We start from the raw sequence: 12,456 nt of genomic DNA on the forward strand, positions 1-12,456 counted from the left end.
GTAATGATCAAGACTCCAAAGGCTTAGGAACAATGTTCATGTTTAGCAAAATTGAACTAGGCCCAGGTGCGAGCATTGATGAGCACTATATGAATTTATAAGCCATTAAAATGGCATTGGCATGGTAAACATATGAAGATGTGCCTAAACCTACTATTACCTGATTGTGGTATGCATTATGCACAGTCTGGGCCTAGGATTCCCGTGCATGGTATGCAACCTAACATGTGTCGATGGTGTTGAAGGAACTATTTACATAGTGGTCAAAACATGTACCGATGGTGCTCGAAGTATATGCTGAGACCAAGGGCCAACATGTCCGATGGTGGTTGAGGTATGTGCATGTGTCATTGTTCACAAACTAGTCCAAGCCCAAAGGTTCTCTTTGTGTCGAGGAGCAATTCTTGTTCTAGAAGGACAGGGTCTGATAGCTAGGGGGACTAAGCCTTGAGGCCTACTGGAGGCCTAGGTCCTAGGAAACTAGCCCAGAATAGTGATATAGGTAGTGATTAAGACTCCAAAGGCTTAGGCATAGTGTTGAGGTTTAGTAGATTTAAGCCAAGCCTAGGTGCGGGCACTGGTGAGCAATGCATCGGACATAGTTAGACCTAGGTGTAGGCACTAATGATAGAGGTATGAGAGCACGATTAGACCCATGTGTGACACACCTAAACACAATCCTAAGAGGATCAGATTTATAGGTTTCTAGAAGGCCTAGTACTGTAACATCATCTTTGATAAGCTAGAATTATGCTGAGCACTTCAGTTTTGTATGTTGACTTAGGTAAATGGAGTTAATTCCTTGTCAAAGGCCACTCAAAGTTTGGCTTAAAACTGAGCCCATCACATATGCACTAAGCATCATTTGGTGTCGATGGTGATTAAGGGGCAAACAAGTGCCTTAGGCAGGAGGTTCGCAGTACACATGCTACACCAAGTGCCAGCATATGCCAAATAGGTGTTAGAGGTAACAACCTACACCAAGGGCCTACTTGTATCATTGGTGGTCAAGGTAAGTGCCTGCACCAAGTGCTAGTATCTAGCGATGCTGTCTGAGGCAACATCTCTCACCAAGAGGCTAGTATCTAGTAATGGTGTCTGAGGTAACAATGGGCTAGCATTTACCAATGGTGTTGGATGCGATTGCTTGTACAAACCAAAGGTTAGATGCTATCAATTGTGTTCAAGGCAACAAACTACACCAAGAGCCAACAACCTACACCAAGCACCAATATGTGCCAATAGAGCTCGAGGCAAGTGCCCACACCAAGGGTGACCTCATCATTGTAACAAATACCAAGGGCATTTGTTATTGTTTACTTGGATGCTCAAGGGAAGGATGTCATTGCCCAACCAAATTAGTTGTAATGGAAAACACCATTCATCCCTAACTCCAAAGGGGTGCAGTGTAAAAAAATGAAGTGAGAGGACTTCGGTGGGTGTGGTGGGAGAGAGGGACGAATACAAAGTGACAAAAGGCTAAATTTTAGTGGATCAAGGCAGCAAGCCACTTTACCACATACAATCATATATTTAAGTCATTTACAAAGGATGCTACCCATCGCTCAGTGGGAATTGAGCTCCTAGGAGGCTAGTGTGGCTTGTCCATTGCCAAGGCTACACCTACGTCACATACACTTTGGGGCCATGGGCTCTTACTGTGGGTTGGCAATCGAGTGACAAGCATGTGCATTACTTTTAGCTCGGATTGACTTAGAGGTATTCAATCATAATCTAGCACACAGTAGCTTCACACCACTGGCTTTCAACCATGCACAATGGCTAATTGAGTGAATCAACAATTCCTCTCATACTAGGTTGAATAACTATTATGACGTTGCCATTAGTAGAGTAAAACTAACCTATCTCATGATGGTCTAAACCTAGCTCATGTTCTCAACTGGTGGGTGAACAATCCAACACTTGATGAATTCTACTTCACAATGATTGGAAGAGCTGACATCGAAGGATTAAAAAGCAAAGTCGCTATGAATGCTTGGCTGCCACAAGCTAGTTATATCTGTGGTAACTTTTTTGACACCTCTAGCTTTAAATTTTGAAGGTTTAAAGGATTAATAGGCCATGCTTTAATGGTTTGTATTCATATTGGAAATGAAAATCAACTGAGTTTTCACCTTTTTATTCTGTACGAGATTTTTGTTCTCATTGAGCTTATCTTTGGACACCTGCATTATCTTTTAATAAATGTGCTACCCGAACCAAACTTCCCACCTAACAATGCCTTTTACCTGAATCAACTAACCAATGCTGGCCTTGGGTTAAAAAGAAGGGTTCATGCCCCATTCTAATTCATAAACTAAGTAAAATAACATTAAAAGTAGTAGTATTTCAATTTTGCTTAAGGGCTTCCACTTACCCTACACCTCTCAAGTCATTTCACAAAATTGAACTAGAGTCAAGGTTAATAGGGTCTTCTTTCCATGCTAATTTTGGCAAGTCCATTCCCTTACTAGTGGTTTTGCTAGATAGTAGACAAGGACAGTGGGAATCTCATTAATCTATTCATAGGCATCACTAATTAGATGACCTGGCATTTGGTTACCTTAAGAGAGTCATAGTTATTCCTATTGTTTACCTATGCTTGGTTGAATTTCTTCACTTTGATATTCAAAGCACTGGGTAGAAATCACATTATATGAGCATTTATAGGGACCATTGCAATGCTTTGTTTTAAATAAACAATTGGATTTCCCTTGTTCGTGCTAGTTTTAAGTCGACTATTCATCACCCAGGGAAAGCCTTTGAGAAAACTGTTCCTAGTCCATCACCTGGCCGGCACATGGTGAGCCACTCTTGTCATAAGAGCAACTTAAGCAATGCATCGATCATCGATAGATTTGGGATTGGGACCTCATGCCCAGCCTTAAGAGCCAATCTTTTTTTCGAGGTTATAGATCCATTTTACAAAGTTCCCTTACCTACATTGTTCCATCAACCAGAGGCTAATCACCTTAGAATCTTGATGTAGTTATAAGTAGACTGAGGGCTGATGGCACTTAATACTCTAGATTTTCAAGGGTCATTAAGGGCACACTGGACACCACGTAATGTGTGGTGCTCTTATGGCCACTGGAGCCTACCTTTGGCTAAGCTATTTTCGAGGTGGGTAGGCTATTAAATAGAAAAGATAACTTTTCCCAAGGCCGCTATTGATGTCTCCGGACTCTCTAATATTGCCATCAGCTATCGCATCCTAGTTCAAGAATTTTAACCTAATTACCTTTTGAAGGTTGCGATGGATGCACTTTGGACAAGCTTCCCCCATCTCTTAGGATTGATTAACCCATGTGTAAGTGCCATTCACATGGAACCCTCCCCTTATTCGGCCTTCAAAGTTCTCATTCAAATATTTGCTGCTACCACCAAGATCTGCACTGACGGTCATTCTACCTAGGCTAGCACCTTGGGTTTTGCAATGACCACTGTGCCCTATTACTCATTAGGGCCTGGCCATTGCCCTGACTATCGGGTACAGGAAGCACTTTAAGCGCCATCCATATTCAAGGTTAGTTGATTCAAAATGTGAGTTCTTACACATTCCTTAACGAATTTTGACTTCCATGACCACTATCCTAATGTCTTAATCAACCAACACCCATTGTGGGTTATAGGTTAGCACACGATTAGGCACCGTAACCTGGCATCCAGTTCATCTTGTATCACCAATTTTGCTTACCAAAAATGGCCCACTTGGAACTCCTGCTTCCATGGCATGGCCTAACAAAATAGTCATGCTGTCCTACCTATTTAAAACTTAAGTATAGGTTGAGAGCATTATGCCCCTGATGCCTCTAATCATTGGCTTTACCTAATAGAACTCGATAAAAGCTCTAGCTATCCTAAGGGAAACTTTAGAGGGAACTAACTATTAGATGGTTCGATTAGTATTTTGACCCTATATCTAAGGTAGGTGAACAATTTGCACATCAGTGTCACTACAGGCCTCCACTAGAGTTTTCATTGGCTTTGCCCTGCTTAGGCATAGTTAACCATCTTTTGGGTCCTAACAGGCATGCTCACACTCGAACCCTTCTCAGAGGATCAAGGTCGATGTACCTATTAAGGATCTTGCCTATCAACTTCCTTGTGCCTTATGGGTTTTGTAGCCCATTGACTCACACACATGTCAGACTCTTTGTCATGTTTTAAGATAGGCTAGATAGGAAGGCCATCGGCCAATGTTGAGAGCACACAAGTGTCATGGCATGCCAAGATAGCACATGCCGCATTCCATGAATGCATGAACAATGTCTCCATGGGCATATTGAAAGCTCGGGCTTAGGTCGGCACTGTGATTCACATCGATCCATGCCCCAAGCTATTGATGGATCAGCTCTCACTATTCCACATCCAACCTGGGTGCATCATCGACCCCCATCCATTTCCCTCCCAACAATTTCAAGCACTCTTGCACTCTCTTTTTAAAGACCATTTCATCTTTCCCTAATGATACATGTTCACTAGTGGACTCTTGCCCATGGTATGATAGGGTCCAGGCACAATAGGCTCTCACCCTCTCTGGTGCCCCTTTCTAAGGGACTTGGGCCTAGTTTGCCACTAAGGATGCTTCTCTATACTAAAATTCAAATGCTACAGGCACCCGATTCTCAAGTTGGATTGTTATTGGTTTGCTCACCTTTACTAGGGTAATCCTGGTAAGTTTTATTTCCTCTACTTATTGATATGCTTAAAACTCATGATGCAAGCATTGATCGAGTGATGTGAGGGGTCCAATGGGGTTTGGATGGACAATGAGCATGTGTCACTGGAGATGAGGCACTTTAAGAGTTTTACGAACAAAAGTTATCGCACTGTCATTGCTAGGGACTCATTTTTGGGCTAGCCATGATCAATGAGATCATGGGAAACTATATTCCCCCCTCACTTAGAACCTAATGGGTGAGGGGTTAGAGGGGGCAATGATGCATGACACCCAAGTAGACGTGCCCTCGGTCTAATGGCTTGGGGGGCAACTTGCATTCAAAGATTCAATAGTTGATGGGATTCTGTAATTCACACCAAGTATCGCATTTTGCTACATTCTTCATCAATGTAAGAGCCAAGATATCCATTGTTGAGAGCCATTTTGATTTTCCATGATAGAAAGAGTCATGGTACCACCCCCACATGCCCTTACATGACACTACGAACAATTCCTTGAGGCAATTGACATCGAGGGTTCGTTATTCAGCCATGAGTGATGATACCAATCATTTTGCCTACTCGAAAGGTAGAATAAATCGACCATGGTGCATGCTTGGATTGGAAGGGGGTCAGAGCATGAAGGCACCCTTATCCTTTTGAGGTTTTGTTAACACATTCATGGGTCATTCGATGAGCAGTTTTCAACAATGATCCTTTTGTAGGTTCACCTACAGAAACCTTGTTATGACTTCTCCTTCCTCTAAATGATAAGGTCCAATAGACTTCTTACAATGTTGTGGGCAAAAACCATCAATGTCGCCATGATTTGAGCACTTCACTAGACCATTCAATTGATAGGTGCAATGGATGATGTGTACAAAGGTTAAGGTATAGTTAACATGAGCTGATGACTTATGCTTACTAGAAATTCCTCATTGAAGACATCATGATAAAATTTCAAAGATTACCCCGAGCCTTAGCCTATTGACCAAGGCTATAGGCTCGTTGAATACATCAGTGTAGAGCACGTGTGGGCCAGAACATCTAAGCTCATCATAAACCTATTATCACCTTAAACTTGACCTAAGTGGCCATAGACCCTCTAAAAAGCTAGCCATGAAGGGTCACTTTTGTGTAACTAGTTAAGAGGCTGAGGTCTCGTTTGTTAATGAAATTAACTAGACAAATCACTCCACCAGTTAAGAACGACCAAGAACCATCACCAATAGAATTAAGAAAAAGCTCTCAGTCTGTCAATCCTTACTATTTCTTATCCTAGTAAGTTTCCCTGTGTTGAGTTAAATTAAGCCATAGGCTCCACTCCTAGTGGTGCCCTTCTATCAATTCTTTTAAGTTTTAGCCTTGCCACCATACTCCCTCCAGAACCCAAAGACTTTGATTTCTTATAAAGAGTTGGTAGGTCCAAAAAGTAACATCCATCAATCCCTGGTCAACATCATTTGTGGTTGAGACTAGGATAGTATCTAATCATCTTCGAGCCCCTAACTTTCATTCTTGATTAATGAAAACATCCTTGGCAAACACTTTCACAGTTGTTTATCTTTCATGAATCCAAGAATTTCACCTCTGACTATGCAATATGAATGGCCCTGACCATCCCTATTAACCATTACTCTGATCTCGAAGGCCAACACAATATGACCAAAATTCTATGATGTTATCCCATACTAATGTGTATAAGAGTAGGCCTACTTTGAGCACTCTAATTTTTTCAAAGTAATAGCACCAGAGGAATAACCCAGCCAGTTAAGGCTAGGATCACATTGTCGGTAGTAGGTGTGAGTAGACCAGTGCTCACAGTGAGGCAAACTAGATGACCAAACCCTAGTTTTAACTACGAGCTTTTCAACTGTAACAACTTAAATATATACTATTAGAGTTAGAATTACTACGGTTGTTGGCACCAAACTTACCTTCTAATGGATCCTCGTTAAGGGGTTTAGATTGTAGTTATTCCAATTACCAGAGTCATAGAGCCTGATATTGTTATTTATTGTCACTACCTCTCCATGTCAGGAATGGGTAATTTGTGCACCTACTGCTTTTCTTGGACATTGTTGCCTTTTTTTCAGCTACCTCTCTAGAATTTAACCCTAATTATCCATTACCCATCGCCACCACATAAAGGCCACTATCCTACCATCAAAAATTGATAAGGCAAAAATTTGAATGATGCATTATCGGTACAAAGGTCATGCTATCCGTCAAGTTATCATGAATCATCAAAGCAATGGGCAAAGCTCATGTTGACATTTTATCTAATAAATGGATCTCTTCCAGAAGTCAAGGTTTGTTGCATATTTCATAGGCTAACTTAGACATATAGAGTTCATTCCTAATCGAAGGTTGCACGGATCTTGATTTAAGATCAGAGCTCATGCTAGTTGGTATCAGAGAAAGTTCTACTTGGTGTTGTTCAAGTAACACCCAAGGCATTTGCAAAAATGGCATCTTAGAGCAATGTAGCTAGTCAATAACCAGAGACCCAAGAGTAGGTCACAGAAAGGGTAAGAAAGCTAGTTCAAAAGACATTTGGTCTACCATAGAAGGGCGGCTAGCCAAGGTTGAGGTGACAATAGGTGATGTAAAGACAAAGCTTGAAGAAGTGGAGACTCACATTGAGGATTTGGACTCCATAGAAGAGGCACTCAAAGGTGAGCTACAAGCAACTTTGAATTAGACCATCGACATGTTCACCCAATAGAATGACACCTTGGAGACCCTAGTGGAGACCATGCATAAGAAGATGGAGGAGCTTAAGGGAGAGCTCAGTGCTTGGAAAATAGCCATTGGGATTGGTGTGATCGTTGAAGTGCCTAAGTCCTATGTGGATGTCCCCAAGCCTAAGGAGTTCAAGGGGACTAGGGTTACCAAAGAAGTGGACAACTTTTTATAGGGGATGGACCAGTACTTTCAGGCTACGAGCATACAAGATAAAGCTACTAAGTAAGCACTACTTTAATGTATCTTACTGATGTTGCCTTGTTGTGGTGAAGGCACAGGTGAAATGATGTGAGGCACAAAGGTGCCTTGATTGGAACCTGAGAGGAGTTCCAAAAAGAATTCAAGGAGCAGTACTACCTAGAGTATGCCAATGATGAGGCACAAGCTATGTTACACTAGCTTACTCAGTAAGGTAAGATACAAAAGTATATCCAGAAGTTCTCTGAATTGATGTTATAAATTTCAGATTTGAGTGAGATTAAGGGTTTGTTTGCCTTTATGGATGGACTCAAGCCATAGGTCAAGCACAACCTACAAAGAAGGGGAGTTTGTGATCTAGCCAAGGCCATGATTACCATAGAGTCCTTGCCGGAGTATAAGTCACAAAACAAGTTTGAGTCTACTAAGCCCGAGGGGAAGGGCAGGGCAAGAGAGACCATGAATAATAGTCCACAGGTAGAGATCATGACCAACAGTCTAAAGATGGGGTCTGATACCATTCAAAAAAGGACGGCCAAGGCAAGCCAACAGTAAGAAGGTGGAAGGCTAGGAAAAACTAAGAGTTGATCTTTTGCTTCTTATGTGGAGGGCCACATAAAGCACACAAGACTACCCTAAGAAGGGCAAGCTGGCTGCCATAGACAAAGTGTCAAATGAGGATCAAAAAAGGATACTATAAAGCTTAGCTCGATTGTGCTTAATACAGTCTAAGGTAAAATTAGCCATAAGCTAAAAGGATTGATGTATGTGGATTTATTGGTTGCAGGCAAGAAGGTGAATGCTCTAGTGGACATAAGAGCTTCACATTTGTTCATATCTGGTGATAGAGCCCAAAAACTTAGCCTAAAGGTGCATAAAAAAATTGGTACCATTAAGACAGTCAATTCTAAGGAGGTCTCAACCATTGGAGTGGCACATAGGGTAAAGCTAAAGCTTGGAAATTGAAAGGGCAAAAAGGCCATTGAGGTAATACCCTTAGATGATTATGAGTTTGTGGTTAGTTTAGATTTCCTTGTATGAATTAATGGCCTCCTTATGCCTTTTACCAATTACATATACATTTTGGATGCATGGTGCCAATCCCTTGTACATTGAGGCACGGGTCTAGGCCTAGGACAAAGGTGCTGTCAGTTATTCAATTTGCCAAGGTGGTGAACAAGAATAAAGACACCTTCTTGGCTGCCTTGAAGTATGATGAACCTAGTGAGCTAAAAACTGACACCCCTTGGAAGTGCTAGAGGTGCTAGAGACCTTTGGCAATATGATGCCCACAGAGTTGCCTTACAAGCTACCACCCAAGAGAAAGGTGGACCATAAGATCAAGCTGGTGCCCTGGGCCAAGCCACTAACCAAGGCCCCTTATCGAATGTCAACCCTAGAGTTGGAGGTGTTAAGGAAGCAGCTAAGGGAGCTAATCGATACTAGCTACATCAAGTTTTCTACAGCCCCATATGGTGCTCTAATTCTATTCCAACACAAGCATGATGGGTCCTTGTGATTGTGCATTGACTACCAAGCACTGAACAAGCTGACCATCATGAATAAGTATCATATCCCCTACATTGTCAACTTGTTCAACCAACTTGGGAGTGCAAGGTGGTTCACCTATTTAGATTTACGGTTAGGAGGTTAGGATCGTAAAGGGAGATGAAGCCAAAACTATTTGTGTCACCTACTATGGCTCTTACGAGTTCATGGTCATGCCATTCAGACTCACCGATGCTTTGCAACATTTCACATGCTCATGAACAAGGAACTAAACCATTTTTTCATCATTTTGTTATGGTTTGTCTTAATGATATTGTGTTTTATAGCTAGACATTGGAAAAACATGTAGACCACTTAAGATAGGTGTTTGAGGTGCTGTAAGCAAACAAACTATTCATATAGAAGAAGTGTTCATTTTCCCAATGAGAGGTATTATTTTTAGGCCACATAGTGGGAGGTGGCAAGATATGCATGGATGCCAGTAAGGTCCATGCCATTTTGGATTGAGAGCTACTAACCAAGGTCACCAAGCTGAGATCATTCCTTAAGTTGGTTAACTACTACCGGTGCTCCATCAAAGGCCACTCAACTGTCACCACACCACTAATTAATTTGCTCAAGCAAAGGAAAGTGTGGGATTAGAGCACTAAATGCCAACTGGCCTTTGATCAGTTGAAGCAAACAGTGACCAAAGAGCTAGTCTTAACCTTGCCAGACCATACCAAACTATATGAGGTGCATACAAATGCATCATACTTTATGATAAGGGGCATGTTGATGCTAGAGAACCATTCGATTGCATTTGAAAACTGGAAGCTCAACAAGATCGAGTGTAGATACACAATCTAAGAAAAAAGAGATGACAGTAGTGGTGCATTGCTTGCACATTTGGTAGCATTACTTATTAACGTTGAGGCTTATGGTAAAAATTAACAATGTTGCGACCAATTACTTTTAGACACAAAAGAAGCTATCCCCTAAGTAGGCCTGGTGGTAAGACTTTTTTCTAAAATTTGATTGCATGTTGAGTACAAGCTTGGGCGTAAAAACACAGTGGCTTATGGCCTCAGCCAAAAGATGAGCCTTGCTACCATTAGGCAACCAAAAAAGTCCTAGGTGCTACACATCAAAGAAGGGCTATCCCACGATCTTGTATCTAAGACTCTCATTGACCATGCTAACTAAGGTAAAACTAGATGGTTTAGTTACAGGATGATCTTTTGTACACTAGAGGTAGTTGGTTGCTTATATCGCAGCACGAAAGGGCTCCATAGGAAGGTTATGCAATAGTACCATGATTCCAAATGGGCTAGTCACCCAAGCATGCACTGTACTTTAGCATTGCCAGAGGATCGATACTATTGGCCACACATGAGGGATGATGTTGAGGCCTATGTGAAAACTTATCTTGTGTGCCAATGGACAAAGTAGTGCTAAAGCCACTAGCTAGTCTATTGAAGCCTTTGTCCATACTAAAGCAACCATAGAAGAGCGTTACTTTGAATTTCATAGTTAGTCTACCCAAGGTGGATGGATTTGGGAGCATTATGGTAGTGGTGGATAGATTTTCCAAGTACAAAACTTTCATTCTAGTAACCAAGGAGTGCCCAGCCAAAGAGGCAACCCATTTGTTCCTGAAGAATATAGTGAAATATTAGAGTGTATCATAGACTATTGCTAGTGATCTGGATAGGTGATTCATAGGGTGGTTCTGACTAAGTTTTTAAGATGTTGGGGTCAGACTTGAACTTTTCCACCACCATGAATCCTTAGATTAATAGGCAAACCGAATGAGTAAACAAATTGTTGGAGGTCTACCTTTGGCACTATTTGAGAGCCACACAATGGGATTGGCCCAAGCTATTTGATGTTGCCTAGTTTTCCTACAACCTGCAACAAAGTGAAGCAATAAACCAGAGCCCTTTTGAGATCATGATAGGGTAACAGTTGCTAACACCCAGTTTAGTTGCACCAAGTTACACAAGGCCTAATCCATATCATATAAGTTGCCAAGGCTTGGTTGGAATAGGTGACCTAGCTAGAGTTTGTCTAAACAAAGCAGCAAAGAAGTCTAAGAAGTGGGTAGACCAAAGAATGAGGGACATGCAGTTCCAAGTGGGGGATTTGGTCTTGGTGAATCTACACCCTATCATATGCAAGAAAAGGTCGCATAAAGGCCTAGTCTAGAGGTACAAAGGACTTTTCAAAGTTCTTAAAGGGGTAGGCAAGGTTGTCTAAAAGCTAGATATGCCACCAAGGATAAAGGTACACCCTATTTTCCATGTTATCATGCTCAAGCCACTCCATAAGGACAAAGCGGATCCAAGGTAGGCAGAGTCAAGATGAGCACTATTGGGAGCTAGGGCCTCTTATGAGAATGAGGTCCAATAGATTCTTGCTGATTAGGTCATAAGGTAGCAAAGTTATAAACCAAAATAGAGTACTTGGTGAGATGGATGGGGCTTCTCGATAGTGAAGTGAGTTAGGAACCAATAAAAGACTTATGGTAGTTCCAATACCAAATTAGGCAGTTCTACATAGAAAATGTGACAAAGGCATCATGAGATAATGTGATATTCTCCCCCACTTAGAATATCATACCTAATATATTCTCAAATGCTAAAAATGCCTTCAAACCAAGATATTCTTCCCTACCTGAAATATCACACCTAATTTGGGGGAGAATATCATGCATTGGGCAAGTGCATCAGGAGCTGAGGCTCACACATCAGTGGCCAAGGCTCAAGCACCAAGGACAAAGGTAGGGGTTTACATGCTAAGCATAGTAAAAGCATCCAAACCACCTGCCTAACAGTTTATACTCATACGACTAGAGCCATGCCCACATCATGCTCGCATTGCACCTAGGTTGACCCAAGAGAGTAGGGCCACTCCAGAATCATCTAGAAGCATCCAAGATTGATAGCACATAGTAGGGGATCTAGCCAACCCTTACTATCAGAAAGGGATCCTTAGAATCAAGATGTAATTTGAATTTTAGTGTGTAGTCTTTTAATTTTAGAAATCATGTAATCCCTTAATTTTAAGAGTAGCCATACCAATGTTGGGGGCTTTAACTATAAATAGAGAGCCACCCTTCCCTCATTTGTGTTATTCACCACTCAATAATATACAAGGCATTCCATCATCCTTTCATTTCTTAGCTTGCATATTTTACCCTTCTAGTTGGTTTTGTACTCGCACACTTATTTCATAGGCTGACTTAGACATACAAAGTTCATTCCTAATCTAAGACCTTATAGATCTTGGTTTAATATTAGAGCCTATGACACATGGGCTTAGCTAGGCTAAGGCATTTTTGTAGTCAATGAAAAGTGA

At 41.5% G+C, this 12,456-nt stretch overlaps 1 non-coding gene and 2 pseudogenes across 1 annotated transcript; all 3 read right to left on the reverse strand.

Annotated features, from left to right (window-relative positions):
* Positions 1-1,461: 1,461 nt before the first annotated feature.
* LOC149519633 (25S ribosomal RNA) lies at positions 1,462-4,746 on the reverse strand (annotated as a pseudogene).
* A 202-nt stretch (positions 4,747-4,948) lies between these two features.
* LOC149519634 (5.8S ribosomal RNA) lies at positions 4,949-5,104 on the reverse strand. Its single transcript, XR_016341225.1, has one exon. It is a non-coding gene; the product is annotated as a 5.8S ribosomal RNA (ribosomal RNA).
* A 266-nt stretch (positions 5,105-5,370) lies between these two features.
* Positions 5,371-7,083, reverse strand: LOC149519635 (18S ribosomal RNA; annotated as a pseudogene).
* Positions 7,084-12,456: the final 5,373 nt, after the last annotated feature.

This window comes from Durio zibethinus, chromosome 3, assembly GCF_047325235.1.
Source record: "Durio zibethinus cultivar Kanyao isolate XHJ-2024 chromosome 3, ASM4732523v1, whole genome shotgun sequence".
NCBI lineage: Eukaryota > Viridiplantae > Streptophyta > Magnoliopsida > Malvales > Malvaceae > Durio > Durio zibethinus.